At 42.0% G+C, this 27,381-nt stretch overlaps 1 pseudogene across 1 annotated transcript in view; it reads right to left on the bottom strand.

The window, feature by feature from the left end:
- Positions 1–8,141: 8,141 nt before the first annotated feature.
- LOC144686249 (uncharacterized) overlaps positions 8,142–27,381 on the bottom strand; it is a 31,709-nt pseudogene continuing 12,469 nt past the window's right edge. The window contains exons 6-10 of the transcript XR_013577882.1: positions 26,552–26,655; positions 21,060–21,131; positions 19,827–19,916; positions 18,670–18,779; positions 8,142–8,526 (exon numbers count right to left, since the gene is read on the bottom strand). The product of XR_013577882.1 is annotated as an uncharacterized LOC144686249 (transcript). The remainder of the gene's footprint in view (positions 8,527–18,669; positions 18,780–19,826; positions 19,917–21,059; positions 21,132–26,551; positions 26,656–27,381) is intronic.

The raw sequence follows: 27,381 nt of genomic DNA on the forward strand, positions 1-27,381 counted from the left end.
CTGATGTCTTCAGTGTCGGATTTTACCCCATCAATTAAGTCTCGTGCTAGCTTATCGCATGGCCTCCCTGTTTCTTGTGATTTGGCTGTATCTATAATCCCATCTGTGGTTTGCCTAAGGACCTGTAGCAGACCTTCTCCTTGTATCTCCCCAGCTGTCAGGGCATGCTCTGTTCTGTGTGCACCAAAGTGCAATCCTCTGGCAGTCTCAGTGGCTGCCCAGAAGGCATAATCATTTAAGTCATGGATCTGACCTGAATTAAGCATGGAATTGGAACTCCCAAATAGCTCTCCTATATCTCTCAGTATATTTCTTTTTACCCTAGCCTGTGCCTTCGCTCTAACTCTTGGGACAACTTGAAATTTATAATCCTTGATTATCTGCTTTAGCCGACTCCTGGCCCACTTGACGGAATTCTGGTGGCTGTGACAAGTCATATGCAATACTGACAGTAGTCCCGAGATATTATATGTCACACCCAGGAAGACCATAGTTACATCATGTAGCAATGGTTTTGACTTTCCTATCCTGATTATCCCGTCCGGGGATGGGGGGTACTTGCTACATCTGGACATTGAGTGGGTCTTTGATATCCGCACGTAGTCAAAGTAAAACATCGTGTATCATAACAATCATGCCTATCTATTACATATTTACATGTTTCTTCACAATATTGTCCCTCAAGACCAAGTTCCCAAACAAAGGGAGGTAGGTCTGTCCATCCGGCAGTCACATTAATCTCTTGGTACACCCAAATGTCTGTTGGCGAAAAGCTGGTAAGGGGTGCATGCATTTCACATCCCCCATACCACCAACCCAGTCCAGTCATATTGTTATAAATCCCAGTTATTGTTACTCTGTCACTCGTGTCTGTGCTTATGCTTAGCGAGATATTATTGGGTGAGTGTACCAACCCACTGGGGTGTATCTTAAAGAGTGCATTTGTCATTTTATCGTTGTCCTTGCCCTCGGGTACATACCACCACCCTGTGAAGTTCCCTTGTTGACACTCGAGGGGTGTTAGCAGGATTGGCTGCCCTGGTGCTGTTAAGCGTGAATTACTCTTATAACCCTTTGTGCTGCCACATGTGAGGTCCGGTTCCCAATCGTTCATCTGAGGTGTTCTTGTGGTGGCTTAATCCGTGATCCAGGTGTTGGGCTTCTTTATCCATTCCCCAATTCCTCCTCGGGGGAGTAATGCATATTGTCCCGGGTGGAGGCAGATGTCGTCATTGGCTTAACGGTCGGTGCCTCCCATGCCAGTACTGACACGCCCACGACCAGGATCGTAGACCTGTGGAGACATTAACATTGACTCCTGTTGTCCGGTTTATCGCTTGGTGATTCATCATATATCTTTAACTGTGTGTAATGCCTCCATTTATTTCCCATTTTCATATCTACATGTGCGCACGTATCCCCTGTCATAATTACCTCGTATGGTCCATGCCACCTGGGGTGAACCCAGTTCACTCCGGGCTCACCCTGACCATCACCTTATTCCCCACTTGGGGGGGCCATTGATGGTCTTTGGATTTGCCTGTTTCCATATCCTTAATCATCTGTCGGTCCCTGACTTCCTTCCTTAACTCATGCAATTGCTTTCTTATTTCCCTCGCATAGTCTCGCATCCTTCCTTTTAGTGGTCCTACATCTCCCCCTCCTACTACAATTCCCTCGGGTAACTGCATTGCTCTCCTTGTCATTAGTTCAAATGGTGTGAGCCCGGCAGCCCTGCTTGGGGTAGTCCTAAGGCGCATCAGAATATTTGCCAACGCTGTTGCCCTGTTTCTTGAATTGCTTTTGCTATTGATGTTTTTAAAGTTCGGTTCATCCTTTTTACCATCCCTGAACTCTGGGGGTGGTAAGGAATGTGGAATTTCTGTTTAATCTCCATAAGTTTACACACATTTCTTTAATGACTCTTCATGTGAAATGAGTTTCCTGATCTGAATCGATCTGGGTAGTCCACCATCTCCTGCTGCTGTCCCACGTTAGACCTCAATACCTTAAGCTGTCTACACAACTCTACAATGCACCTTCTTATCCTATCTTTCAATGGCTCAGTAACTTCACTTACAGTGGCGGTTCTCTCTGGAAGACGCTTAACTCTGCCTGTCATCAGTGTGTTAATCCTGTGGTCTTACTTTTTGTAGCTCGCAGGCACATTAATATAGTCAGTAATACATCTATTTAGCCTTTTCCCAGCTTTCCCTTTACCTGTATGCGTCTTGTGGCAAATTGTTGTTAAGTATTATTTCTCCTTACCTTTCAATTGCCTCAAATATAGATTCTGAATAGTTTTACCTCTAAGGTTTTTTTTTCCTGACCACAGTCATCCTAAGATTCTCTTGAGTTCAGTTTCTCTATTGTTTTGATCATTTTAAATGTTTCCTTACTCTTTAGGCCATATTAACTATTCCATGTCAACAGGGATCTCCGTCACTAGATCTTTGCTTATCTCTCCCTGTGCAGTTCCAATATCTCAGTTGATGGCCAGATTATCACATTCAATTCCCTTAAAACAGTTTGTATATGGTGTCCTCTTTCCCTAGCTCTTTCTCCTACCCTTAATCCTTTCTTCATACCATTTTACACTTGCAATAGCTACCATCTTATCTTGTTCAGGAGAGACTTTAGAGCCCAATGAAGTATTCTCATAACAGTTTTAAAACAGAAATCAGGCATTGTCATGCTTTGCTTCCTTATCTTCTCAAACGACATTTTATTGTCTCAGACGTAACCCACCAAATTGTGTCTGACCCCTTTTTAAAAATTATCTCAGATTCATTAACTCAGCCAAAAATTGGATTTCTGCCAAACTTTGTCAAGGCCTTGAGCTTAACATTATATTTTGGGAACAGATTTACAAATACAAAAAGCTTGCAGCATTTGAATTAGTGTTAATTGTTGTCAAACATTTTAAAATAAAAATTCCCTTTTGAGAACTTTATTGGGAACCAAACCACAATTTTTTTTAAACTTTGAAAGAACTGTAATTTACACAATCAAAATTAAAACTATCTCTTTCTCATGTGTATTGATTTGTATCCAGATTAAAAGTCCCATATATTTATCGACGCATTCTTTATCTTGGATAGCATCCTAGTTATTCAAAAGTAACCGTCTAAATTACATTGCACTTTACATCTCAAGATTGTCCCAAATTCAAATTACAGTGCTGTTGGAATGCAGATTTCCTTTCATATTTAATTCATCTCTTCAAAAGGAACCTCTTTTTATCCATTGGAGCCACTTAGACTGTGTGTTTTGTCTTTGGGTTTTCCTAAAATCCTCTTGAATTTCAGGTAATTTTTTTCTCCTCAGAATTTTAGAATACCAACTCATATGTATCAATCCCAATCAGCTTGGAAGCTGGTGATAAGGGTTATTCCCTACTAGTCTACAAGGGGGTGGTACAAAGGTTGGTTCATCTCAAACAAAGGCAAACCCTGTTTTGTCTTTACAATATCTTCAAATTGCGATTTTTGCCAGAAATCTCAACTCAAACCTTATACTCAAAACTTTGGAATGTTTGAGTATACTTTTCCTTTAATCTAATATGGGGCTTTCGACTCTAAAGTGCTGAAGTACACACACAAATGACAATTTAGGGAAGAAAACACATTAAAGCTCACATACAAATGCTTCCTTGCACACAAACAAACACATATATCAAGGTACGTATTTATACTCCTATAATATTGAACTTAACGAATTAAAACCCTCATACCCTAAACGAAACTTCAAGTAGCAGTGGGGGAATAAAGGGATCTTGGAGGCTCCACCTATATGGACAATCAAACTGACTGAAGCTCACATTTTCTCTGGCACTGCCTATTAATGCTCATTAACCCCTCTTGGGGTACCCCCTTTCTCTCTCTCTTCAGCACAAACAGCTCTTGTAACTTAGATCAATTCATTTTTTTTTAAGTTACAAAGAATTCAGTAGGGGACCTTTTGGGTCCCAGTCATCCTTCCACATATCCCCATTCTCTGTTAGTGGCCCTTGGGAGAAATCGATCTGCCGCTGCGACCGGCGCAACTCGAACAAAATATTTTTGTATTATTTTAGTTTGTTGCAGATACAGATTCAAAATGAGTCCTGTAGCTTTGTCGGTTTTATCATTAGTCTGAGCTTTCCACCACTCCTTTGAACGTAATGATGGGTTGCTTGGTTGCCAACCTTGTTTAATTTTGCTGATCAGCTTTTTATGCTTCCTGGCGAGGTGAAGGGACATTGTTCCTTCACCTCCCCATTCTGCAACGAACTCAAGTTTGATTTTCTCAGCCATACTCACATTCACATTAAATGAGACTCAATCTCGCCTCCCGAGGCTCAATCCCGCCTCCCAAGACTCAATCCCACCTCCCGAGGCTTAATTGCCTCAAAGTAAACAGGGATAGGCACAGTTCCCCTGAGACACTCCGTCTCCTGAGACTCAATCCCGTCTCCCTAGGCTCAAACCCACCTCCTGATGCTCAATCCTGCCTCCTGTCCACATGAGTCACCCTGGGTCAAAACGATCGGATTTGACCTATTAGGCTTCCGTTCTAGTCTGAACTGAACAACCGGAGAGTATCTTTCAAATGAAAATACTCACCAGATCATTGTTCCGCCTTCACAGAGGTCCGGGCAAATCCTACTGACTACGCCACTGAAGGCGAGCTATTACACTCTCCGATCCCGCAACGACCACTTGAAACTCAGAATTCTATTTAACCGGTTTATTCAAGCATATGCAAGGAAGCCGCTACCATTGCATAAAATGGCAGACCAGCACCCAGGTTGATTACATTTCTGTACTTTTGCTTGTCATAATACATTTGAGTACATTTGAATACATCCAATTGGTAACTGACACACCGGTTCCATACCACCTCTATCCTATTGAGTACATAAACATGTGATTTTGTTATCCAGTTATTCTAAAGCATATATACATAATTATACTATCTAATCAGAACTAACACACATACACAAGGACCTTGGTTTTGCAACTCAAGACTGCTTGTGTTTCATCAAAGGCCCCTCTTTGTCCATTGTTCATCTTCCCATATCTAAGCTAAAACCAACTGTCCCCTCCCTATCTGAGAGAGGAGTACACTTAATCTAATTTATGTCATACTTTGTCTCCAGTCTGACTCTCCAGGCTATGCAATGTTCATCTGGTAATCTTCAACTCTTAATATGTTTAGCAGCCATGTCTGCCTGCAGATTTTAAGTATTTTTCAGTAAATTCTTACTGTATTCTCTTTTAGTATTTTTAATTTCCCCCTAACAGCCTCAAAAATGGAAAATTCTATCCTAGATGGCTGCATCTGGAAACAGATTGATGAAGTGTGAATATTGAAGAATATTGTTGGGGTTTGAAGTTTGCAGCAGGAGCCTAGTTGCTGCATTCGCCCTTTTATCACTGGACACTGTTACTGATTCCCCACTGGAGATATTGCTTGGAGATTGTAGTTGGGGGTTATTTCAGATCGCAATGTGTATATTTGGTGCAGTTAGCAGATGCTAATCCTATCCGGAACCTTGAGAGACCACTTTATTATCTGAAAGATGGAGATATCATTGGTGTTAAGGTGAGCCTGAAGATGCCCAACATTTGTTTCCTCATTGATACTCTTTCTCACATTGAATTTTATGGCACAGAAACAGGTGTATGCCATCCATCCAAGAAAAGAGCTCCAGCCTGTTCAGTCCTTCCTGATAGCCATAACCTTTTGGTTCTGATATCATTCTTGTAAATCTTCTCTCCAGCGGTTCTACATCTTTTTTGTAATACAAAGGCCAGAATCCTGTCAAATCTGACAGTCTAACAATAACTTATCTGCTTTTGAATTTCATTCCTCTAGAAATATCGAGAATTTTGAACCTACTTTTGCTGTGGCTCATCTGTAGAAAAGATGTGTACACCAACATACCATTGCAGAGCTATTTTTTTAATGTAATTCTTTACACAATGTCAGGAGGAGTTGTGCATAAACTCATTTCAGTAACTTGGACGAGATGAAAAGAATTCCTGAATGCCTCTCTGAGCCCAAAAGGGGAAATGAACTAAGTGTTCAAGGATGAAATGAGAATTGATCAAATTGCATTGGAGGAGCTCACCTACTTAAACTTCAGTGGATAATTTTAAACATTTTATTGGTACAGAATCTATTAATTAACAATTGAGGATAGTAAGGGTGCACGAGGAGTCAGCAGACAAGTCTGAGTGAGACATAGATGGAGTGTAGAGTTGGGAATTTGGTTTATGTGGGAATTCAGTGCACAGGACGAAAGAGGAGCTCCATCTGATACCTTTTTATCAGTCTCCAGTAGTTGGAACAAGAGAAGGAGCTGATTAGTGAACAAGTCTACTTTACTTTCTAGTCTCCAGTTTATAGCAAACAGTCGCACAGTAAGCTGAAGGTATGGTGGGACAGCTCAGCCAAGTGGAATGCCCACCCTGTGGCATGATTATCTGCAAAATTTCTTGTGTTCCTGCTTTTCTCAAACTTTCCTCATTAGTTATCTCAAAAACCATGGCCAGAATTTTCCAGCCCCCCCCACCGCCCCCCCCAACCCACTAGGGGCGGGTTCCCCCGTGGGTCATTGAATGAGCCATTGAAATCTCCGTTCACATCAGCGGGACCGGAAGATCCCGTCGGCATGAGGGGCTGGAAAATTCTGGTCATATCTCTGTTGCATTTAAGTTATCTTCCATTGTCTTGCTTCTATTCCAACTTTTGCGTCCATTTGGTAACATTGACCAGCTGTAGCATTTTAGTAATCATATTCTGCTTTCCACAGATATATCCTTATATCTAAAGATATTTAGTTGTTTCTAAAGAGTCCTGATATTTAGTTGTTTCATCGTACAGAACTTGAATGTGAGGATGTGAATATGTGTGTGTGTGTGTGTGAATGTGTGTGAGTGAGTGTTTGTATGTGTAAGTGTGTGCAAGTGTGTGTGTCTGTGTGTATGAATGTGAACACATGTGTGTGTGTATGTGAACGTGTGTATGTATGCAAAGTTGACAGTTAACTGTCAGTCATCAGTTAACTGGTGTATTCATCATGGCAATGCCTCTACCAAGCAGGGTCCACTTGCCAACCAATCAACATTCTCTTCCCATGAAGTATAAATTGATGTTCCCTTTACATTTGGTATTCTTGCGAATGTCCTGATGAATGTCAGATGAAAAGTTTTAACTTTTTTCAGCAATACTCAAAGTCTGACATTTTTGTGAAGGTTTATTTTGCAAGTGTTATGCATTTCCTGATGTCTTGATCAATTTCCCCTTTCAGATGTTATTAGGTTACCCAGGTAGGAAAATGGTTCTACTTGTTTTATTTCATTCAATTTCATTGTTATTTTGCATCTAGGTGTAATCCTTTTCTTTGATATTATCATACATTCTGCTTTGTATCAATTTAATGATAATCCATTTCTATTACAATTGTGCCTAGGAGTCTTTGTAGATTTTCCTTTGTATCTGCCATAATTAGTGCCATCTGCATATCTCAGATTATTGTGAGGTGACTAAGACCTCACCCTGCATATTTTTATAAAACAGATATAGATATCCTCACGGCTGTTTTTAAAATTTTAAAACCTGGATGTTTTAAAAAAGCTGAATCTATGTCTGTCTGTGACCCTTGAACAAAAGGAGCTATCTGGCAATTTCAAAGAAACTTACACCTTTTGAGTTCATCCTATCTCAAGTTTGCTGTGGGGTTATTAATAGAAATTGGATCACGCCAAGCTGAAGGGTTGGGAAATATGCCACTGCTTATAAAAGGGGGAAGCAAATCATAACAATTTTTTGTTTATGAATGGATGATGAGAGAAGAAATCAGTGCGGTTTAAATTAACCCCCCTCTCCTCCTGGCAGTAACTTTATTTACCTGTATAATTTATCCACTTACTGAAATTCCTAGAACCTGGATATGTGAAGCTATTAATGATATAGAATATACAGAAACCCTAGGGGAAAATGACTGGACACCCAAGTAAGGAGAGGATCGTGCTTGACTTTTGAAGTTCCCTATTGTCAGAACAGCAGACCCTGTCAACATTTTTACCTGAAAAATGGACACATCTGGGGACCAGATGTTTTGTAAACGGACACATTATGAGTGACGAGCTCTAAAGTTCAAATTTATTTTATTGACCAAAGTAGACTGCTGCCAATCAGCATTTGTACATTTGAGCCCATTAATTTTTGTTAAAAAAAGTGTCAAGGAGGATCCTTGCTGCTTTCTGCTCCACAGCTGTAGTTTTGTACCCAACCCCAGCTCCTCCCTACACAAAACAAGTGGACAAGTTCTAGTCTTCTGGTTTGATGATCGCTAGTTGAGAATCTGACGGAGTTTCTGATTGCAATATGTCAGGCGTGGCTGGACTGCTCATTTCAAAGATTGTGCCATGTTCTTGCTGGAAATTTGCTTTCCTTTTGAGCTCATCTAGTCTCTCTCTCTCTTCAATTGCTGCCTTAAGGGCGCATAATTCTTCAGCCTTTACAGCAAACAGTTGCCTGAAGAAAGAGGAGGGGAAAGAAATCGTGGTTATTTTTATACTGTTTACAGTGTGTGGACTTTCTGTGGAATTTAAAAATCCAGACATATCCAGCAGCCAGATTAGGAATCCACTTTGACATGCCCCCATCAACCATTTCCTTACAGTGTCTCAGTGTGAGGGATTTTTCTGTCACTTGTACAAGACTTCTTCCATCTTCACATCAAAACCCCTAAACTGACTTCAAAGCTTTTCCTTGATAAATTGCACAAGTGTCACATTTCATCACCGTCATTCTGCTTAGCGCTAGAATCAAAATAAAATGTTATTTCAAAAACAAGATATTTCCATTTGCAGGGGATTGGAAAGCATTGCAGAACTTTACAGTCAAGTGTGGAAAGTTTACACCATGAATAAACTGTCAGTAAGTAAAGGTACTTATGTCTGGGTTTTTGGGATGACACCAGAGGGATCTAGTGCTCTCAGTTGGAACCCTAGCCTAAGGCTGAGACTGATTATGTTTTTTTTTTAGCTAAGGACATCAAGGGATATGGATGAATGATGCCAGTAATGGAGTTGAGTTATAGATCAGCCACGATCTAATAGATTGAACGGAACATTCTCGAGGGGCTGAGCAGCCTCTTCCTGTTGCTATGGCCTAGTTCATGAAGCCACTCTGCGCCATTCAGAATTTACCATTCACATGGTAAGTTGAGTTAAAGGAATTATTCAGTGCCAGTGATGGGAATTCAGTCAGCTCTTAATGTCAACATTAATTGAGATTTCAATCAAAGAATCCATTCAGTGGCAAAGAGCAACTCAGAAACAAAACATTCAACGAGAGATCTTTAGGAAACCATAATGTTTTTTTACCTCCACAGCCTTAAGGCAGCTTCCAGTTCCAATTTAAAGATTCTTGATTGTTTGAAAGAAAACATTCAATTATTTAATGAAGTAAACGGACTGAACATGAATTTGCTAACCAAGAAAATAATTAAAATTATTCACTTATGGAAGAACTCCTGCCTATCACAAAAGACTGTGCACGTCATACTGGGTAGGTATTGAACCACATAAGTTTCCAGTATGTTGAATCATACCCACTTCTACAGATGTGATTCAATGTGATTTCAGTTGGGTGATTCAATTGGCTTTAGTGCCCCAGGGTTAGACAACAGTATTGAAATCAGGGTCCTCAGTCCAGTGAGCACCCCCTGCCCTGCCATTTACTGTAAGTGCCTGTGTACAGATGCTAAGTGAGGACAAGATTGAACCAAGTTGTGAAGCCCAGCCTTTTGGCAAAGTTAATGAAGAGAAACCAGCAGCCATGCCAACACTGAGGGCTTTTAACAAACAGGACAAAATGAACAGCCTTGGGCTCTTTTCTATAGGAAGGCTTGCTTCTATGCACTGGCACTTTGTTTGAGTTATTTTTAAAAAATTATTAAAACAACAAAAAAAAATCCCTCACCACACCACACACTCCCCACGCCCCATCCATGTGCCACCTCATGGCCCCCCAACCACCCTCCATGGCCCCTTGTACTCCCTATGCCAACACATACCCATAGGAATATGACAGGCAAAAAAAAACTTGCACAAAAATACAACATGCAGGGTGAATGTTAATGTTACTGTGTGCTTATAGTAATCTGATGTGTAATATGCCTTTAAGACAAGTGTTGTAATGTAAGATCATATGATCTCAGAAGCCATACGAGGAGAGCAAAATGGTGCCGTCCTCCACATTGGGCGGGAAGCCTCAACCAAAAAGAGCACAAAAGTGCAGGGCTTTATTCAGAAGCGGGAAGCAGCCACCGCTAGCAGACAAATTAAAAGGGATAACTTAGCAGCAAAAACATCACCGATATGTGGAAGACAAATTAAAGATTGGACAAACCGAGACCCAGTCTTATCCAAAGTGAGAAATCAAGTTCTTCATGGTTGGTCACAAAAACAAGAATCTGATGAAATGAAACCATATTTCCAGAGAAGAAAGTATTTTATTGTGGGGAGCTCGAGTGATTGTTCCTCCGAAAGGACAAAAGCCATTTTTATCTGAACTTCACATCCCTGAATTTCAAAAATGAAAGCTATAGCACGTAGTTATATGTGGTGGCCGGGTATGGATGGAGAAATAGGAAACTTAGTGAGAAGTTGTATGCAGTGTCAACAAGTACAAGAATTACCTGCAACAGCTCCGTTACACCCCTGGGAATGCCCAGGAAGGCCACGGGTACAAGTACACGTCGACTATGTGGGACCTTTTATGGGAACAATGTTTCTACTTATTGTTGATGCTCATTAAAAATGGATGGACATATACGAAGTGAGGTCGCCCATGTCTTCCGCTACAATAGATAAACTACGACAAAATTTCACAAATAATGGACTACCTGAAGTGCTAGTATCAGCCAATGGAACAGAATTCACAAGTGCTGAATTGAACCCATTCACAAGGCTCAAAGGTATTACTCATGTCAAAACATCTCCATACCACCCTCTTCAAATGGACTCGCCAAGAGAGCAGTTCAGACGTTCAAATCTGGTAGAAATAGCGACTAAATTAGCACGTTTTCTTTTCCGATATAGAACCACCCCTCATACGACAACAGGTATCATACCTGCGGAATTGTTGATGAAGCGCCATCTCCAATCGAGACTGAGCCTGATTATGCCAAACTTGGGGGGCAGGGTAGAAAAAAGGCAGGGAGGTCAGAAAATTGGACATGACTGTCACAGTCGGGACAGTACATCTAACGTAGGAGAGAAAGTATTTGTGAAGAATTTTAGAGAAGGACCAGCATGGTTGTTTGGTGAAGTAAGTGCAGTAATGGGACCTCTTCCCTACCACGTGAAAGTCAAGGAGACATGTGGATCACATAAGAAGAGGAGAAACCAAATATCCGGAGATGATTCCACCAGTGTTTGACACTGAATCAACATCTCCTGTTGAAAGAGCTCAACTGAGTACAAATGTGTTTGAAGGGCCGACTGTACCTGAAAGAGTCGAAGAAACAGATTTACAGATACCTACTGAAGAACCAGATGCTCAGGCAACTACAGTAAAGGAGGTTCCAAATCAATCTTCAGAAGCTGTAGAGCTGAGACGTTCTACATTGTTAGGGGGAAGAAAGTAAATGAGAATTTATGGTAAGGGAGAATTTATTGAAAAGGAATGAATTACTTAAAATCTCCAGGCAACCAGTGCTACCAAGCACATTGGCAGTTAAAGGTTACCAGATGAACCTTGCACAGCCTTAGGGTCTGCAAACAACAGAAAGGCCTTGGGAGCCGGACTGCAGTCAGAGCATTGGCATTAACAACTAAGATTAAGTATGCTCTTCAACAGATAGGGGAAGAACAGATGGTCCTAGTTTAGATAGAGGGAAGCTCTCTGCCTGGGTGAAAAATAGGGACATATGATGCATGTACCTGTTACCAGAGACGTCTGTTTAATGTAAACTTATATGTTGATGAGATCGGAATCTGGAAACTGTTCTTGTATGTGACCAATAATGTATAAATATGTTGAACACTTATAATTTAGCAGAGTGCTATCTCAAGCTGCATTGAGATGGTTCTCCCCTTGCAATTGCTCGAATAAACGATCGTGACCTGTACCTGAGACTCCTGTGGTCCGTTTGTCAAAGTGACCATACTAATTTGGCGTAGTCGGCAGGATACTTGGATCGGATCCTCGGGTCAGATCTGCAAAGTGGGTGAGTATATTTATGTACCACCCATAGTTAGTGCAGTAAGCCTACCTGAGAATGGTCCGGTCAAGTATCAAAGAATCAGGAGAAGGACTCAGGACAGGAGATAGGAGGCGCCAGGGGTAAGAGACGGAGCTGTGCAGGCGGGCGAGCGGTGCCAAAGCCGCACAGGGAGGCCAGAAATAGGGCGTGGAGCTGTGCTGGCGGGCTACGGTTTGAGATATAACCATAACCGAAGCTGCGCAGGAAGGCCAGACCCCAGTTGAGAGGAGGCAGAGCCGCGCAGGCGGGTTACGGTTTGAGATACAACCTTAGCCGAAGCCGCGCAGGCCAGACCTCAGTGAAACAAGTAGACCGCACACACCGCAAATAACTAAGTTGTCAGAGCCGCATGAATTAATTGTGCAGAGACAAAGTCAGATGCAGGACAGGTCAGAGCCGTGGCGGCAGCTTGTAGTGATACTGATCAAGAGGAGGAGAGCTCCGAAGGAGAAACCTATGATGGAGTTGGGACAAAACCGCCCTCATATGAACCAACCGCCCCACTGCCTGTTGAATCCCATGGCCCCTATGGCAGTAACTGTTAGGAAAAGTAAAGTCAGGAAAGGCGAATTAAAACCCGAAGGGAGAAAGGGGGCTGAGGAATAGAGGGAGGATGAAGAGATTGGGAGGGTTACGGAGAAAGTTAAGCAGGTACCATTCAACCCAGGAGAGAAGCAGGTTTTGCTTAAAGAACTGCTGAGACTTAAAACTCGGCATAACAACCCAGATTTTTGGACCAAACTGCGGGAAAGGCAAGATTTCCATGCAATGTACCCCCTTGATACCCATATACTGGTGAAGGCTAAATGCTCAGGGGATATCTGGGGAAGATTACCCCTGCAGTTTAGAAGTGGAGACTGGGCGAAATCTGGGGAAGTCCCAGATCGGGAGAAGGTGACAGCCCTGCACAGGGACTTTGAGGAGGCAGTTAAGGAAGCCTTGGGGGACAGAGAGACGAATTGGGGGTGTATAACGTCCGTAGTACAGAAGAAGGGTGAGTCCGTAATGGACTATGCAGAGCGGAAGTGGGAGAACCGCATCCCGTGCGGGATAATGAGATTTTCCTGAAAATGTGGAAGGATGATTGGGACCCGAAAGGTCCTCTACAAGAGCTGCTTGTGCTGAAGAGAGAGAGAAAGAGAGAGAAAGGGGGTACCCCTAGGGGAGTTAATAAGCACTGACAGGCAGTAGCAGGGGAAATGTGAGCTTTCATCAGTTTGATTGTCCCTATAGGTGGAGCCTTCAAGATCCCTTTATTTCCCCTACTGCTATTTGAAGTTTCGTTTAGAATATGAGAGTTTTAAGTCATTAAACAGGGTTAGATGAACCAACCTTTGTACCACCCCCTTGCAGACTAGTGTCACCAGCTTCCAAGCTAATTGGGATTGATACATACGAGTTGCATTAACTCATACGAGTTAGTATTCTAAAATTCTGAGGGGAAAAATTACCTGAACTTCAAGGGATTCTAGGAAAACTAAAAGGCATAAACTTGGTGGTTCCAATGGATAAAAAGGAGTTTCTTTTGAAGAGATGAATTAAATATGAGAGGAAATCTGCATCCCAACAGCACTGTTATTTGAATTTGGGACAATCTTGAGATATAAAGTGCAGTATAATTTAACAGGTTACTTTTGAATCACTAGGATGCCATCTAAGATAAAGAATGTGTCGATAAACATACGGGAATTATAACTTGGATACAAATCAATACACATAAGAAAGAGGTTGTTTTAATTTTGTTAGTGTAAATTACATTGCTTACAAAGTTTAAAATTTGAGGTTTGGTTCCTGATAATTTCTCAAAAGGGAATTTTCATTTTAAAAGGTTTGACAACAATTGGCAGTAATTCAAATGCTGCAAGCTTTTGTATTTGTAAAGTCTGCTCCCAAAATATGAAGCTAAGCTCAAGACCTTGACAAAGTTTGGCAGAAATCCAATTTTTGGCTGACCTAATGAATCTGGGATAATTCTAAAAGAAACGGGTCAGACACAATTTAGTGGGTTACTTTTGAGACAATAAAATGTTTGAGAAGAAGATGAGGAACATGTCAATGCCTGGTTTCTGTTTTTAAAACTGTTATGAGAATATTTTATTTATTTTAAAGTCTCTCCAGGCAATCTGAACAAGATAAGATGGTAGCTGTTACATGTGTAAAATGGCATGAGGCAAGTAGGAGAAAGAGTCAGGGAAAGAGGACACAATATACAAACTGTTTTAAGGGAAGTGAATTTGATAATCTGGCCATCAACTGAGACATTGGAAACGCACAGGGGGAGATAAGCAAAGATTTAGAGACAGAGATCCTCGTTGACACGGAACAGTTAATACGGCCTAAAGAGCAAGGAAACATTATAAACGATCAAGATGATAGAGAAATTGACATCAAGAGAATCTTAGGATAATCATGGTGAGGGGAAAATAAACTTAGAGGTAAAACTACGTGGAATCTGTAGTTCAAGAATTGAAATGTAAGGAGAAATAATACTGAAACAACAATTTACCACAAGATGGATATAGGTAAAGGGAAAGCTGGAAAAAGGCTAAATAGATGTATTACTGATTATATTAATGTGCCTGCGAGGTACAAAAAGTAAGACCACAGGATTAACACTATGATTACAGACAGAGTTAAGCGGCTCACAGAGAGAACCATCACTGGAAGTGAAGATACTGAGCCATTGAAAAATAGGATAAGAAGGTGCATTGTAGAATTGTGTTGGCAGTTTTAAGGAATTGAGGTCCGACGTGGGACAGCAGCAGGAGACAGTAGACTGAAAGGAGTGGAGGGGGCTTATCCAGATGGATTCAGATCAGGGAACTCATTTCACAGGAAGAGTCATTTAAGAAATGTATAAATTTAAATATAAACAGAAATTCCACATTCCCTACCAGCCACAGAGCTCGGGGATGGTGGAAAGGATGAACTGAACTTAAAAAAAATCAATCACAAAAGCAATTCAAGAGACAGGGAATAGCCCAATATTCTAATGCACCTTTTTAGGGGCTACCCCAAGCAGGACCGCCAGGTTCACCCCATTTGAAATAATGACAAGGAGATTAATGCAGTTACCCGAGGGAATCATAGTAGGAGTGGGAGATGTAGGACCACTAAAAGGAAGGATGCGAGACTATGTGAGGGAAATAAGTAAGCAATTGCATGAGTTAAGGAAGGAAGTCAGAGACTGACAGGTGATTAAGGATATGGAAACAGGCAAATCCAAAGAGCAACAATGGACCCCCACCCCCCAAGTGGGGAATAAGGTGATGGTCAAGGTGAGCCCGGAGTGAACAGGCATGGACCATACGAGGTAATTATGACAGGTGATACATGCGCACTTGTGGATATGAGAACGGGAAGTATATGGAGGCATTACACACAGTTAAAGATACATGACAATTGACCAAGCGGTAACCTGGAGAACGGGAGCTGATGTTAATGTCTCCACAGATCTGCGATCCTGGTCGTGGGTGTATCAGTACTGGCAACAAGGTTGGGGATCATCATTGCTCATCCTGCACCGCAGGTGGAACTTTGGTACAGCACGGACAGTGCCGAATGCGACACGCAACGGGGAATGATAAATGTAACAGTAGGAGAACAAATGCTTTCAAATTGTCGTAAGGGTTTGCTTCAGATCGGGCATGGGGGATCCGCCCAAAACAGCCACTATCCAGCCACCTCCCACATCTACCTCCACAGTCCGAGTAGAGATAATTGAAGCCCTTAAAACCACACCGACTGACCCACCTTGTCCAACTATGCATCCAGGACCAACTGGTTAATCAGAAGTTTTGTATGATAATGTACACCATGAACTGGTACCCGTAGTCTTAAACATATCCAGAATTGCCCTGCCCCAGTGGTGCTCAACCCATATTCGAGCAATCTATACAGCTCTGATGGGCCAGCTGATGACTGAAGCATCTCAGTTCAACGGCGAGATGTGATCAGGCTTGGGAGGGAACCGCGTTAAGCGCAGCCTGATAAATGATGCCGCTACAATATTCAATATAGGGACATCAGTGGTTAATTCAGAACCTGGCAACTGTTGACCAGAAGGTCTGGACCCTGAGCTTTAAGCTTAAGGAGATTCTAGAGCGGGGACAGGGAATTCATAACACCCAATTAAATACAGACCAGACCATGACACGGTTAATCCAAAGCCTGGCTACCGTGCTCAAAAGTGATGCGGGGACTATCTACAAACTGATTGGGATAAAAAAATATTTCAGATGAAACACGCAGAAATCATGTTTGCAGCACCTATGGATCTTGGGCACTGGAACAAGCCCGAGAGAATTTAAGACAGATTAGTGAAGGGGTAGTTCCTTTATGGGTAACTAATGAGCATTTATTTAATCTTTCACAACACAAGGATCATGACTTGACCGGTTGCTAGCTCAGGGGTTTGACATGTATATATAGAATGAATGTTGAATTTGTAGTGAATATGCTCATAGGCATTGTATTAGTAATACCTCTCAGGATTACTATATTAAGTATCACGATATTCCGCCATACGCAGTAGACATAGAAGGGAATATAATTAGCACCACATTAGAAGAGTGTAGGATAGAGCCCACCACAGTAGTATGCACACCCAATATATGAGACAGATGAAGCTAAGTGGATTTAAAGCAGCAGCAAACTGTGCAATGGAAACTATATGGGCTGCAAAAGAACCGACCCATGTTGCATATGCAGGGAATGGGAGATATTGTATCACCACGTGGCGGGAAAGAATCCAGTATGGGAACAACCGGATATGCCCCATCCATAATCATTCAGTGTGCATACACCCACAGGCGCCAGCGAGGGTAGGGAAAGTGGAACTGGTCGAAATATACAAGAGAGGAATGATTTCTATTCAGGTCAAGGAAAGCCTTAAGGATAACCTGACAGTATTTGAACCAGTTGTCCTATGAAATTCCCTTATTACCCAAGCACCTAACCACGATTTGGAGACAGGCTCAGCAAATCTACAGAACTTACTATAAACTGCAGCAACAGGTTAGAGCCTTAAAAGAGGATATCGAGCAAATAGGTTCCTCCACATGGTGGTGGAACTGGGGCTCAAATGTACAAATACACCTGTGGATTCGGATTACCTCCCATTCCCTAGTTAAAGTAGCGCTGGGGGAGTTTATACTGGCGGGGATGAAATTTAGTAAGCCAGAGGCCTGAATTGAATGGCCAGATGATACAGGTGGTCTGACGATACCTTTTACAACCCAAAGCTGGATGACTGGCCAGCATCAATGGGCGGCGGTGCGTAACGGGACGGACAGTACCACTGTAGTTGGCCACCTTGGGCTAAGCCAAGGGCCAAAAGGGGGGACTGTTAGGGGGAAGAAAGTAAATGAGAATTTATGGTAAGGGAGAATTTATTGAAAGGGAATGAATTACTTAAAATCTCCACACAAACAGGGCTACCAAGCACATTAACAGTTAAAGGTTACCAGATGAACCTTGCACAGCCTTAGGGCCTGAAAGCAACAGAAAGGCCTTGGGAGCTGGACTGCAGTCAGAGCATTGGCAATAACAACTAAGATTAAGTGTGCTCTTCAACAGATAGGGGAAGAACAGATGGTCCTAGTTTAGATAGAGGGAAGATCTCTGCCTGGGTGAAAAATAGGGACATATGAAGCATGTACCTGTTACCAGAGATGTCTGTTTAATGTAAACTTATATGTTGACGAGATCGGAACCTGGAAACTGTTCTTGTATGTGACCAATAATGTATAAATATGTTGAACACTTGTAATTTAGCAGAGTGCTATCTCAAGCTGCATTGAGATGGTTCTCCCCTTGCAATTGCTCGAATAAACGATCGTGACCTGTACCTGAGACTCCTGTGGTCCGTTTATCAAAGTGACCACAGCAACATGCATAAGGAAACCCCCCAGAAAGACTGGCTTTGTTAATTATTGATTATTGTGTAAATATGTATTGATATTGATATATTGAAAAAAAATTGTAAAATGCATTTTTCAGAAAAGGGGGAGGAATGTAGTAATCTGATGTGTAACATACCGTTAAGACAAGTGTTGTAATGTAAGATCACATGATTTTAATACCCAGTAGCAGAGTAGTGCAGGATGCCTCTGTGAGAGTCTTGAGTTAGACATTGAAGAGTGAAGACAGAGTTTTGAGTTGTGAGCACACAAGTGTAGCTGCTGAGTTTAGTTTGTAAATAAACAGCATGTGTTTATTCTAACAATGATCTACTGATGTCCCCTGCCTCTGTACCAACTTGGGTCATCCCAAAACAAGCGTGTAACCCAGATCCTTTAGCCCCCAGCAAACTGAGGGCATTGGATCCAGCAGTGCTTTTGTTGAAGTCAGTTGTTAATGTGATTTCTTAACAGACAGATGCAGAACACAGGTTTGATTCTTACTTTAGGTCGAGGTTTTGATCCTCTAAAGTTTTTATGGAAACCACATATTTCTTCTTCATCGCACCTATAGTTGTCTTATAGGTTCCTTCGATTTCAGCCAGCATGGCTCTCTGAAATATTGATTGTGTGATTTGAAAATAAGACATTTTTCATCAACGTAATATTTAAAACAGGCTGAACGTGTAACGATTGGCCAAAAGGAAGGGTGGACTAGTTCAATCTTATTCTAACCAGTTCTGTACCTGAGCCATGCCCAAACATTGAAGCACTAAGAAGAACCTCCCTTGTCTCCTATTGCCTCCTGGCAGCCGTGCAGAGGAAGAATTGGGGGCGATGCTGAAGCAGATGTGAAAACTTCTGCCTGACCAGCTGGAGAAAATGAAGTTATTCTCTTTGGTCAATGAACTCGCTATCTGAAACACTTGGGGCAGAAATTTCCCCCCATTGTGGGGGTTGTGCGGGGGCGGGCGGGGGTGGGCACAAACCCAATCAGCGACCCTGATCGGGGCCGTGCTGCCATTTTACGTGGGCGGGCCAATTAAGGCCTGCCCAACGTGACGCGTGCCCGAAAACGCTGAGTGCTTCCTGTGCGGGCAACACTGAGAGTGACCAGGAAGTATTCAAAGAAACATGGCATTTCTCCTTCACATTTCAGAGCACTTACTTTTCGAAGTACAGTGATAGTTATGTAGGCAAACATGGCAACTTGTATGCGGACAGCAAGATCCCACAAATGACCACTTCATCTTTTTCACCAGTGGCATTAGTTGAACAAGGAATATTGACCAGGGCATAGGAGGACTCGCTCTTTTTCAAATAACCTGATGGTCTCCAACAGCTATCTGATCAGGCAGACTCAGAGCCTCATCTAAAAGAAGGAGCCTCTAATAATGCAGCCAGCTCTCAGTACTACGCTGGAGCATCAGTTAGTTTACATCTCTAAAGCCTGTATGGTGCATGCACATATGCCATTTTGACTCACAGCTCAACATGCTAACAACTGAACTAAGCTGGCACGTTTACATTTAAACAGTAACCTAATATTGTTTCCATGACCAGTTTTAACAAACAGATTTTGGAAATCCTTTTGTCATAAACCAGCACTATGATCCCAGAGCTAGACCCGTTTACCAGGAGGCGATAGAATGTCAGATTACATTTGTTGCTTGCTGCGATTCAAGAAAAGTTAGATATTGAGCCTGATTCTTTAATTCTTTGGACTTCTTTTCCAGCTGATCCTTCAGATCCTATAAAACAACAACAGGCCTAATGTTACTTCAAGCTTCTATGTTTAGCAGCGTAAATTATCCCCCCTTTACTAATATCCCCTCGGTCATATGCTGCTTACTATCTGAGAATTTGCAGTCAAACTGGTCCCAGCCCCACGAGAATACTGCTCTTGAAACAGTTATTTAATTGTGAACAATACAGTTTAGGGGTATATTTGTGCTTGTTGGAATTTGCTTGTGTTTTTTTATTCATTCAAGGCCCAGCATTTGTTACCCATCCCTAGCTTCCCTTCAGAGCTGTGAAGAGTCAACCACATGTTAACACAGATTTATTTCTTAAATGGCTGTCTCCTTAAAAAATATTTAAAGATAACATAAGATACTGTGATTAATAGCATGCATAAAAACGTATTAGCAGCTGTAAAGAATTTGGGTTCCTCTCATTGTGAGCCATTGAGGTTCTTGCACTTGTACATGGCTTCCCATGAAGTACAATGCTGAGGTAGAATGAGAAGCTGGGGGAATGATATGATTATTACTATCAGTTGGAAAGGGAAGGAGAATGGGGTGACAATTGTCTTTTAACCTCATAACCCCAATTATGTTACAGTTTGTAATATAAAACCTTCAGGACTGTGGGATTAAAAGAATCCTTTATAAATCTCTAGCAACATAGGCCCAGATTTTGCAGTTGTAAGGGCAGTGAAACTGTCAGTATTTGCTGCCATTACTCTGTGAAACTGACAGCAGCTTCTGGCACCCACACGTGTAGTTTAATGCAGAAATCCAAAAGTTGCTGACAGGGATTCCCCACTCCTCCACAGGGTGCACTTCTAAAAGTGCCACAGCTGGAACTCTTAGAAATCATTTAATTGACTTAAACTTCCAACACTTTTTATACTATTAATCTTGCTCTAAAAACTTCTGAAAAAGTTGCACCATGTTGAATAAGGTGGAACTGGGTTTTAACTGCACACTAAGTCATAATTACTGCAGGACACCATCTCTGGCCCTGCAAAGCTATTTTATATTTGCAGAATGTCAAGTCTATCCCTCCCCTCCCCAACCCCCATATTGATGGTGGAAGACCCAGCGATTGTGATGCTTTCGGAGATTGTGGCAGATAGTTAGGCCTTCTCTTGTTAGGGAACATGTTTATACCTTGTTCTCTTGCCTTGCTTTTTTCAGCTCCGCAATCGTTTCCATAATGAAACTATACTGCTTAGCAGCCTCCTGAGAAAGCAGAGGCATAGTGTTAGATTCGATTGTAGGCCATTTGCAAAAATAACGTTTTTGTTTCTGTACCTTGCAAACTGGAAAATCCAAGTCCAGGCGGCAGCTAACTTAATGGGAATGTGTCAAAAGCATCCATTATTTATATAATGCTGTAGGTATCTTTATTTTTAGAAGACAAAGAGCTTGTTGGGGTACCTTGAGGCAGGGATGAAATTAAAAGTTCACATTTAGTTGCAACTGTTTTTTAAAACCTTTGTTTATAATTAAATGAGCGTCAATATGTGGGTAAATATACTTTGTGGCACAGCATCATCTAAAACAGGAAAATCACTAGACTGTGCTGAGTCAGATGATCTGAGTTGGGCTGGCAAAGACAGGAATGGGGCCATACTGTTGGCCACAGCATCCCTGTGTTAGGGAATGGAAGGTACTGTTGGTGGGATTTAACTCAGAGAGATTAACTTGGGGTCCTGCTTCTGATTGTTGACCAAATGAGCCCTGGTCGAAAGTGCACGTGGAGTGCTGCCTAGATTGAGCTCTCTGTGATCACCCATGATTGAATAACTTTTAACCCATGTTTTGCCATCGAAGTTCACCCACGAATAGTTACCATTTCCCTAAACAGTCGCTGCTCCCAACGATAGGAGAGGGCTGGCGACTGATAGCCTTCAGAGCACAGGACAGAAAAATTCACCAGAAGATGAATTCTGCCTCTAACCCTTAAACATGCAATGGAGAAATGATTGTAAATTCCATCCAGTATGTTTTTTTTTGCGAAAGGGAAGTGATGAACTCAAAGGGATATGCTTTACATTGGGCTAAACACAATGTGAGCTAAATCATCCATTCAGGCAAAGCAAAATATTAAGGTCATAGAGGTCTCTAGTTGGAATTCCAGACTGGACAAAATGAGGATTGGCACTGATCAATAGAGTCTCTAGCTAATTTATCCTCAATTCCTCTGCTGGATAGCAACTTCAAAAAGCCTTGAGGAGATGAAGGTTAAACAATTAAAAAGTAAGAGGCTGAGGCAATTTGCTTTAAGGAGTAATTATTTTAAAATAAATAGTCTTAATTAAGCACTTTATTGGTGCAAAGCTACAGTATTAACTTGACAATAATGTGCATGTCTATTGGAGTGCAGGACACCCAGCTTAACATACAACTGTGTCCTGAACACCCCTAATGGCTTTAAGATCACCACCATATCAGATGGTACATGACACGGCCTTTCAGTAAAGGAATGTTTGCTAATGCTTTGTCATACTCCCTTGGTGTTGTACGTGGGGGAATCAAAACCGAAGTATAGCCTTCATTTTCAGGGTTCAGAGGCAGGGGAAAATTGTACCAGGCTCAGATAGAGTTAATTGAATCACAGAAATTCATGGCACACAAGGAAGCCATTCAGTCCATCAGGCATGTGTCACCCCCAAAAGAGCTATCCAGCCTAATCCCATTTTACATTTTCATACATCTTCCAGCACCTCCATTGGTGAGGGGTGTAATTACAGTGTGACAATTTTCTAAAGGTGGACACGGGAATTTAGCATAGAAAAGTTGACATATATTGTTTAAAATGTACTTCTGACCAATTTAAATTCAGGCCCTTGTCCTTCCGACCCGCCTTAACTTGAAGTAATTTTTGTGATTCACCATGCCCAATACTTAATATATCTCAGTTAAATTCCTCTTCTCTCTGGACCCCAAAGCATAAGATTCTCTAATCCAGTAGCATATTCTCCCTGACCCTCTTTATATTCTCATCTATCTTCTCTGAACCCCTCCAACATATCAGTGTCCCTGTTGAAGCTGGTGATCAGAACTGTACTCCAAGGGGTTTAATTTCCTCCATGTGATATTTTTCGTGCATTGGTTCAGGCACTTGATTTCTATTTGGTATATTAACATAGTTAAAATAAATAGGTTTAAAATTAGTAATAAAATAATGCAGACAAGAATTTAAGGCAAGCATATTAGGAGGATGTTAAGATGGAAATAAAGCTCCCATGTATGGCCCGACATAAAGTGCAGGATTTTGCCAATTAAGGCCCGCCCAGCATGAAATGTCCAGCTCAGTGCAGGGCAGGGCAGGGAGGAGACTCTTTCGAGTTATCAACAGTCACAGTTTGCAACTCTTTCGAGTACAATCACAGTTCTTGGTTTCCGGGAGTGGGACATGAACCCACGACCCAGGGCAGGGAGGAGGGTGAGCATGAACTTTGCTGGCCTTAATAGGCCTTTTAATTGCCGGCAGTGCGCTGCCAACTCCGGCATGCGCCCACCGACCGAAATATCGCGCGAGTGCGCGATGAGGTCGGGACGCTCACCTGACGTCATTTTATGCTCGGTCGGGTCAGGCGCACGCATGCCCAATGAGCTAAAAATTTTGCCCCATGTGTGTGTCTATGTGTGGCTTAATTGGATTAATGCCAGCTAGTTTGAGTGCTTTGATGTATAGTAGCTTGAGATGTTAATTAGATAAACATAAGGGGCAGAATTTTGCCCTCGGATGGCGGACGGGCCCCACCAGCTTGGCGGCTGGCGGCCAGCTGACCCCCGCCACTGAAACGGGGCCCGCCGCCATTTTGAGTGGGCGGGCCAATTAAGGCCTGCCCAGCGACATCCCGCTTCCTGTTCCGGGGGGGAGGGATTCCCCATCTGTCAAAGTGCGCTCTTCCATGCATGCACGCGAAAGAGCGTACTTCTCCCTGAGGCAAAGTGCTGCCTCAGGGAGATTCGTGACAGGTAAGTTAAGTGTAAAAATGGAAACATTAAAAAATTCTTAACATGTCCCCCTCATGTGACAATGTCACACGAGATGGGACATGTTAATTAAAAACGCATAAACTTTATTACTTTTTTACAAAACAGACATGAAACTTCATCCCGCCAGTGGATGAAGTTTCATGAATAATCTGGAGCCCGCTGGGGCTCCTGGCCTGCCCGCCAGCCTTAAGGTTGGACGGGTAGGTCTTTAATTACTTCAATTAGTCTGTCAATGGCCTCAATTAGCCATTGACAGGTTGGCAGGCGGACATCTGATTTCGCTGTCCGCCCATCTTCCTAAAAATTTAAGGGGACCGGGATGACATCGAGGATTCCTCCCGACGTCATCCCGAGTCATTTTCCCCTCGGTGAGCGGGCCCCACCCCCAAATTGCCGAGGGGAAAATCCTGGCCAAGGAGTAGAAGGTAAAGTGTAAATTTGCATTTGTTGAATTAAACCATTCAAAACAATGGGTAAAATCTTGCACCTAGCTGGGAGACACCAAGCAATGTGTTTATATTACTAATAAAATTGGTGGAATGAAAGGATTATTGTTAGGAGAGGTAAAATTAAAAAGCCTAGGATACAATGGAAAATTTACATTTAGAGGGGAAGCTGGGTATAAACAGAAAGGAATTTGTGTGTGTAGGTCAGAGGCATTTAAGATCTAACAAGCCTGTAAGCCTACAACTGTGTTTGCAAAGGAACCAAATTGAAAGGAACCTCATTTTGAATTTGTAAAATCAAATGTGCATTGCCTGGTGTCTGTTTAAAGTCTATGGGTTACTGTTGTCTTGGTGAAGATTTACCTGGGAGTGGTTAATTTGGGGATTTGTTTAAAAGTTGTTATGGTAGTAATTTGTAGACATGAATGTGTGTTTAATTTGTTGTTAAATTAATAAATGTTTAATTTAGTTTTATATAATAAACCGCTTGAGGCTTGGTGGTTTTATAGCTGAACTCAGAGCTGCATCTCAAACATATCAATTGAAAATATAGGTTATGACAGTTATTCAAGTTTCTCTCTGGGACTTAAACAACTCAGCCTTTACCAACTGCATTATCATAACAGTGACATAACTTCTTGACATGTTGTCCAGCTCAAGCTGTTGACACGCATGACTCATATCCAGTTGTGGAGTTGCGTCGCTCCACCCGAATCCAAAAACCTCCTCAAAAACTAAATTTATAACGGCATGAACTATATGTCATTGTATATAATATGGGCTAAAATGTTTTTGTAAATAAGAGGGTAAAAAAATTAAAGGGGGAAGAACGTAGTAATTGTGAGTTAAACCATTTCTTACTGTTATGGGGGTCATGTGACTGTACAGATGAACCAGCCCTAAGCGTGTGGAATCTTAGAAGTGGAGCTTTCTAGCCTTGGCCTTGGAACAAGCCTGCAGCCTCACCAGGAATCTGTAAATAAAGTTTACTGTTTCTTACAAGAAACTCATCCTGCACTCCAAGTTTATTACAACCACCTAAAAAGCTTTTACCTTCAACCTCCTCTCAACCCTCAACTTGCTTATGAACCAAGCTCAATTTTGGCTACTGTGCTTTTCCATGTAGAAAGAGCTTGTGCTAAGCTGGGTGGTCTGCATTCCTGAAGAATTAATGTTGAGTTTGCATTTATATAGCGTATCTGGATGCTCTAAAGGGCTTGAAAAACAATGGATTATTTTTGAGATGTAGTCAGTTTGACCTCTGAAAAATCCAATAAACACCAATGAGATAAACACTAATTTTGGTGGTATTTCAGACAACTTTTCCAATGCGCACCTAGCTGGCCTCTCCAGCTCCCACCCTCCATAAAGTTGAGCTCAACCAAATCTCTTCTGCCCATACCCTAACTGACATCCAATCAAGTTCACCCATCGTCCCAGTACTCACTGACCTACATTGGCATCCTGATCCGGCAAAGCCTGGATTTAATAATTCTCATCCCTGTCCTCAAGTCCTTCAATGGCTTCACGTCCCCTTATCTTTGTAACCTCCTCCAGCCCCACAACCCTCTGAGATATCTGTGCTCCTCCAATTCTTGAGCATCTCTGATTTTCATTGCCCACAATTGGCGGCTGTGCCTTCAGCTGCCAAGGCTTCAAGCTCAGGAATTTGCTCCTGAAACTTCTCGTTCTCTCTACCTCCATCTCTCCTCCTTTAAGGTGCTTCTTACAGCCTACCTTTTTGATCAAACCTTTGGTCACTTGTCCTAATTTTTCCTTATGCATTTTGCTGTCAAAGTTTGTTTGATAACATTTGCGATGAAAGGCCTTGGAATGGCTAATGTTAAAGGCGCTATATAAATTCAAGTTGTGGATGTTGTACCTACAAAGCCAACCGTTAGGAAAGGAGCCACAGGCCCATCTAGCCAGTCCCATGTAGTTGTTTCCCCTTCCTGACCTGCCATTCAAAGTAATTCATATTTTCAATTCTTATCTGTGGAAAAATGGGGTGGAATTTTATGAGCCCGTCGCAACAGGGGTGGAGATGTAAAACGAGGCGAGCCATTCAAATGTCCATTGAATTCTTGACTTTGGCGGGACTGTAAAATCCCGCTGGCATAAAATTCCACCCATGGTCAAAATGTCATGAAATGTGACACTTCACTTACCCCAGCAGGTACAATATTAAAAAATGATTCTACTCACTTCCATCTCTTCTCTGTGTTTATCGAGGATGGAAGCAATGTGTTCTTCATAATCTTCTATTATTGTCTGTTTCTCTTCATCACATTTATGTTGCATCGAGTTCTCTGTTGGACAGAATAGATCATTCCTTCAAAGACTACCATGTTGAATATTACAGTGCGTAACAGCAGCTCTGTGTCTAATGGAGACTCCCCCCACTTTTGCATTTTGAGATGTTGATACTGTCAATCAATGGTGGTATACCTTTGTCTGGATCAGAAGATTGTGGGTCAAAACCAACATACCCTGTATTTTTTTTTCCTTTGGAGTACGCCGGTGATATATTAAGTACAGGGCCCTTTTAGAGTTTCCTGTGTGGTTACACAGGCGCAGTAACTCAAAGGGGCCAACTTAAAGGGGCCTGCCTGGGGACTGTCGTGATGCTACACACATCAGCCTACAGGAAATATTGGTCAAAAACCTAGTGTAGAATTGAGCACATAATCTAGACTAGTGTCTCAGTGCATTGCTGAAGAATAATTGTATTTCAGATAAGATGTTAAACTGAGACCTACTTTGCCTGTTCAAGGTAGAACATCCCAATACTGTTCAAAAGAGAGCAGGCAGTCCTCCTGGTATCCTGGCTGTTACAAGCTCAAAGACTGCGGTTTTTCTAGTGTAATGTCTTTATTGAACTAAATGTAACATAGCTACCCCACCAGACATTCCCTCATGGCAGAGTTCACATGACTATGGCAAGCTAGGTAGGACACTTGGTAATGATTGCGTTTCAAAACCCAAACACTGGCCAACATTCATCCACTCAGAAAAATTAACTGCTAATAGATTTC

The sequence above is a fragment of the Cetorhinus maximus genome, chromosome 11 (genome assembly GCF_964194155.1).
Source record: "Cetorhinus maximus chromosome 11, sCetMax3.hap1.1, whole genome shotgun sequence".
Lineage (NCBI taxonomy): Eukaryota > Metazoa > Chordata > Chondrichthyes > Lamniformes > Cetorhinidae > Cetorhinus > Cetorhinus maximus.